Source organism: Gavialis gangeticus, unplaced genomic scaffold (genome assembly GCF_001723915.1).
Source record: "Gavialis gangeticus isolate Ggan-Ray unplaced genomic scaffold, GavGan_comp1, whole genome shotgun sequence".
Classification (NCBI taxonomy): Eukaryota; Metazoa; Chordata; order Crocodylia; family Gavialidae; genus Gavialis; species Gavialis gangeticus.
The window spans coordinates 163,803,354-163,809,133 of NW_017728992.1; the positions used below are offsets into that span (position 1 = coordinate 163,803,354).

At 38.6% G+C, this 5,780-nt stretch overlaps 1 protein-coding gene across 1 annotated transcript in view; it reads right to left on the bottom strand.

Annotated features, from left to right (window-relative positions):
• Positions 1-5,780, bottom strand: part of AZIN1 (antizyme inhibitor 1) — a 54,011-nt gene that overhangs the window by 40,087 nt on the left and 8,144 nt on the right. Inside the window, exon 2 of the mRNA XM_019528044.1 lies at positions 1,187-1,324. The gene's annotated coding sequence lies outside the window, so the exon portion shown is untranslated. The remainder of the gene's footprint in view (positions 1-1,186; positions 1,325-5,780) is intronic.

The following is a 5,780-nucleotide window of genomic DNA, read 5'->3' on the forward strand; positions in this document are numbered from 1 at the left end:
CCCCCCCCCCCCCAATACCCACCCATAATACTTTCAGTCAAATTGAGGCGGGGGAAAAGAATTTTTTTTTTTTTTAAAAACATCAGGCCATCTTAACTTTTAGCATTACTCATGCAAATAGCATTTTGGGGAGCAGTGATTAGTACAACATGCCAATTATACCATGACACTTGCATTTAAATTGATGGTTTACCACCAAATTACTTGAAGGGCAAAGCCTGTCTAATTCTTTGCCCACGTGTAAACAATAACTTACAAAATCCATCTTAGGCAGCTGCCTTAGTGTTACAAAAAGGAATAATTATGCAAATTCAAAACCTAAAAGCCTGGCAGGTGGGGGTTATTTAGAAGAGACTATTGAAAAAAAGATTAAAAGTTACTGGAGATTTTTGGCTTTCCAGAGAATAAGATTTGTTTAAGAAACTTTAAAATAACTAAAATTCAAACATGACCGAGTTACTGATGATAGAAGAACAAGTCTACTGAAAATTAAAATCTACTCACTTGGGAGGAAAGTTTTTGCTCTCTTTCAAAGTTGGATCCTTTAATATGAAGTCAGTTTATAACTGCTTCTATCTGGCATACACTATGATTCTACTGTAGCTGAGCTGTAACTATTTCTGGAAGCAGGATAGTAATTAGCAAATAATGGAATCAGGCATTTGGAGAGGCACACCCTTCAAGCAGACTGTTCCCACTTTAAAAAGTTTACAATAGTAGATTTTAACTAGCTCAGTATATACCATTAAGTCATAGGGTGCCATACAAATTAGAATTCAACAGTCCAGATAGTCATTATCTCCAACTTAAACACACTTACAGTTGTCAAACACCGAAGTGAGTGTACAGTGTTTTATTTTAGCATTTCTGCAACCTATAACCTTAAGTCAGGAACCATCCTCACATAGAAAGTTTCTTTAAGCATATGGATAGGCATGTTCTACTGAAATCCAATGCATCACCACTTCGACTGGGAAGACTCAGCACAAGTTTAATTTGATGTATACATCCTTTTCCTGCCCTCCTCCCCCACCTCAAAAAAGACCACCAAAAACTTGAAAACAAGGCCAACTAAATATATAAATCAAGGTACAAGAATACAGGTCTGCACATTTTTCTAGTTCTTTGCATCTCTGATCACACCCTTTTTGTACATGGGTATGGGGAGTGGTGGGAAACTACTTACATGGACAAGTTAGGAGATGGAACCCTACTATCATCAGCTAGGTTCCCAAGGTGGCTCGGCGTTGAAGTCGAACTGTTCTCTATAAAGCACTTCTCCTAGGCCTTCTGGATAGTTGTAAACCTGATCAGAGATTTTGCCCTGAGGGAGAAATGTATAGGTAAGTAAAATTGGGAACTCACTGAGCAAGATGACACTTTCTTCAAAAATGGGAACCAATCGATTTCTTAACAGTGTTTTTAGGACGGACAGCAACTTCTGCATGCATTTGTCTATAACTCTTACATAGCAAACCTGCCCTTCAAAGGTTCATGTAAAAGCCCTCTACACAGCCAAGTACTATTTGTGACCACAAATTACAAATATGAGTTAACATTCACATTTCTTCAGTTGATTCAAAATGGGTCTCAAACTGAAACTGGGCGCTTTAAAACTGCTATGTGGTCCAAACTTAAAGTGTGGTAGGGAGAAATTAAATTAATAACCATGTTACCAACTACATGTTGAACATTACCACCCTGCCACTCTAGTGGACAACTAATACTGTCCATGTGGTGTGGCCTCTGGAATCTCAACTTCTGTACAATAGTAACCAGCTCCCATGTTTTCCAGCAGAGCTTCTGTGAACTGGCAGGGGAAGTCAATAGTTATGGCGGTACAAAATGACACTATAAGCAGTGCCTCTTGAGGTAGTGCCGAATTAGCCAACTGCCTTACGAAAATGGGGTGTAGTAACCCGGTGAAAAGGGAAGCTGCAGAAACTTAACAAATAAGACTTGAACACAAATGCATTCAAATGAAGTGTGAGGTATTTCAACTGGTGCACAGAATGCAAGTATTTTAATGCATGAAGCATTAAAATACTTTTTAATCTTTCTGCCTATTAGACTTGAAGCAAAATTATCCCAATGTTTGACTAGAGCCCAGCGCATTTTAAGTCTGCCGAGAAGCTGAGTTCTTGCTCATACAGCTTAAAAGTGACTGTAATACTTTACCTGAAATGTATACTGATCAATCTTTCAGAAACCTGCAGTGTTATTAATTTCTAAGGATTTTGTTAATTTTAAGTGTCTGGTAACCAATAACTGATGCAGATCTAGCCTGTTCTTGAAAACCTACCAGTTAACCAAGAAACTAGTTCCATTGCCCTACAATTCTTAAGAAAGTTCTTGCCCTGAAATTGGATCAAAATTTGCTTTTTTGTAGTTTAAAATCACTGCCTCATGCCCTGCTCAGTGAGGCAAGAAGAACAATGTTTCTCTCCTCTTTATAATAAGTTTTCAAAAATTTCAAAACTGCCAATACCTTCCATCCCTTAATCTCTTCTTCCTACTAAAAAAATATTTCAATTCTTTCTTCCTTTCCTCATATGGCTTTTTATCTGCTGTCATCAGTCAGTGGATCTCCTCCAGTTTCTCTGCATCTTTCTTAAAATGCAGTGACCAAAGCTGGAGACAGCACTCAAAGTGAAGACTAACCAGGGTGGAGCAGAGCACTTTATCATCTCTTGCGTCTTGCATATAGCATTTCCATTTTGAGTCGATAAATTTGTGTACCACCATAACCCTCCCAGATCCTTCTTGGCCATGGTATAATGCATTCTGTATTTGTGCATATGATGCTTCTTCCCTACATGTTGTCATCTATAGTCTAGTCTTCCAGTTTAACAAAATCCCTTTGAATTTAATCCTATCCTTCCAGTGTTTGCAACATCTTCTACATGTACATACAAATTTGATAAATACACTATATTTTTGTACCAAGGCAATTACAAAATGTTAAAAAGCACTAGACCCAGACAAGACCTTTGTAGAATCCAGCAAGACTTCCTGCCAATCTGATACTGATGCCTTTCAGTTATTCAACCAAGTACATATCCACACAATGACAACTTTAGCCCATACTTTCCAACTTACACAAAAACAAACAAAGAAACAAAAAAAAACTTACTACCATCCAAGTACTTTATTTTCTTGCACAAAACATCCACCTTGTTTTTGGAAGGTGAAGAGGGGGTGGGGGTGCAGCAGGCAAAAAACCCAACAGTTTTCCACACTGATGGCCAACTACATGACAGCAAGTCCACCTGGAAATGTAGCCTCCAGTAAGTGTGGCATCAGGAGCTTCCTGTATGGCAGAGAGTGTCCTATGATGCTGGACTTATTAGACACCGTTTCCAGAAGGCTGTACTCTGTGTCACACAGGGTTAATCAAGGCCCTTGCACAGGGCTGTAGCAAGACTGCTGGTTCTTCACTGGAAATAGCTCTTCATATAAGTTCCCATAAATAGTTATTTTCCACATCATAAGCCTCATCAAAACACTACAAACAGCTCACTTGTAGCTTGTGCCCAAAGTAACAATGCTCAGGCAATAGCTACACCTGTGGGAGCCTACACAAGACTCCATCTTTTCAGTCTGCTTAATAGACACAAGCAGGAGCCATCTTGGCAACTACATGGCATGCAGTTTCTTCAGGAGTGCTTCTTTTCCATCAGAGAAAAATTCCCCCACACACCCCCAATTTTTAGGTGAAAGGTGAGTTGAACATAGTATATTATTTTCTCATGTGGAACAGATCTCACTTATCCACAAGGTACCCCAAAAGAAGGAAAACAAGTAGAGATATTTTGCTTTGTCGTTAAGAAGTAGACTGGGCACAACTACATGAGATGCTACTGTACAATAGCATACCAGTCAAAAGCCATACTAATATGCTACTGTGCAGTGTTAAGCTACTGAGCAGTAAGCATCACAAAACGACAGTGCACTGCTGCTACTGCACAGTAACTGTAGTTACTGCACATTTAGTTAATACTTCATTAAGCAAGTACTAAACTAAATGCAGAGTAACTACTGTGTATTAATGAACATGTAGACACACTCATCAACTACTATTATAATTTCTTTCATGCTCTGATGAGCTAAACCACTGTGACTCCATAAAACAACTGTTCAAATGTTCATTACCTAGAGTTAAGATAGCAAATATGGGGAAGTAATGTAAACTATGAAGAATGAGTTAGTACTCAAAGTAACATTGTTCCTTTGTCTCAAATGCTAAGGAATAGGGGTTGGCAACTTATGGCCCATGGCCTGGGTGCATTGAATTTGGCCAGCAGATGTGGGCTTCTGGTGGTAGGCACTCTCTCTCCATGGTGCTGCAGGGAGAAGTGCCAGGTGTAGTCACTCTCCCCATGCTGCTGTGGAGACAAGTACTAGCTGCAGCTGGGTCCTAGCACATTCCTCTCAGAGGCAGGGTGGGTTATTCCATCCCACAGCCAAAAAGATTGCCTGCCTCTGCTAGAATGCAATCTTATGTGCTTGTGTGCCAATATACACCTCCTCCTTAGAAATATCCAAGTACAAATATTAAGACTGATTTATAACAGCTAAAATGTTGGTGAGGTACTAATTCTAGATGCTTTGCAGGTGCAGTTAACTTCCATTTTTTCCATCCCTTAAATGGAGAGTTCAACAAAATTATTTCTTCAGCTAATGTCTAGGAAAGATAATACTTGTTTAACTTTACAAAAGGAAAATTTTAAATATAACTTTTTTGATCCTGTTCTAGAACTGAACAGATTTCCATATTATTTATTGCATATTTTTACAAGATAAGGCTCTAAGAAATGTTTAGCAGGCTCAAATGGAAAGGATGGCCTTCATTGCAGTATGTAAAAGGTCACACACTACAAACAGGTACAACACTTCCCCCCCCCCCACATGTCCAAAACAGAAAGAGCACACAATGGAACTGAAACAAAAATGGACAGTTACCTCCAGTGGTAACTAGCGACAGTGCTTTCAGCTAACACACACTGAAGTTTTACTTACAACAATGATTTTAAGCCTCGAGAAAATATTCTCCATGAGCTTGTCCACCTGCAATGATCTTGAATTAATAGTTAAACACATGTGAAATTGTTTTCTATATATTAAACAGTACATAAATAGAAGATAGCACAGTGAAGTCCAACTTTTAATGTAGGTAACATTTGTTTTAAAAGAAAAAAATTGTGATGAAAATGTGCATTTTCCAGTCAGTGGCAGCACACTGATAAACTCCAGTTCCATAGGGCTGTTGCCCATACCTCCCTAATCAAATCTGAACAGTCTAGATTTCAAAGAAATGGCCCCAAATCAGTTTCTAGACTGATGTGCTCAACGGTTCCTATTTTCAGCAGGCCTGGCTTTAAGAAGTGGTCATAGTTATTCTATACCAACACAGCAAAGTTTCAGCTGCAAAGAATTCAAGAGGTTTTCTTTGTCTTTAACACTCAAACAACTTTAGCTAGAACTGTATTAGGAATATTTTATTGATATAGGAATACAAGTATATTTTACCAGTAAGTGTTCCAATGTGAACACAGCTACATTGGCAATGCTGAACTTTATATCAGCATAGTAACCTGCCCTGCACATGAGTGAAACTAGCTATATCAGTAAAAGCACAGTTTTCCTGGTATTACTGTGTACATTATTGAGATCTGCCAGAAGCACTGTTGGAGATTACACCCCTGACAACTATGCTGGCAAAAATCTGTTGTTGTAGATTTGGCCTCAGTGGAGAAAAGGAAAAAAAAAAAAAAAAAAGA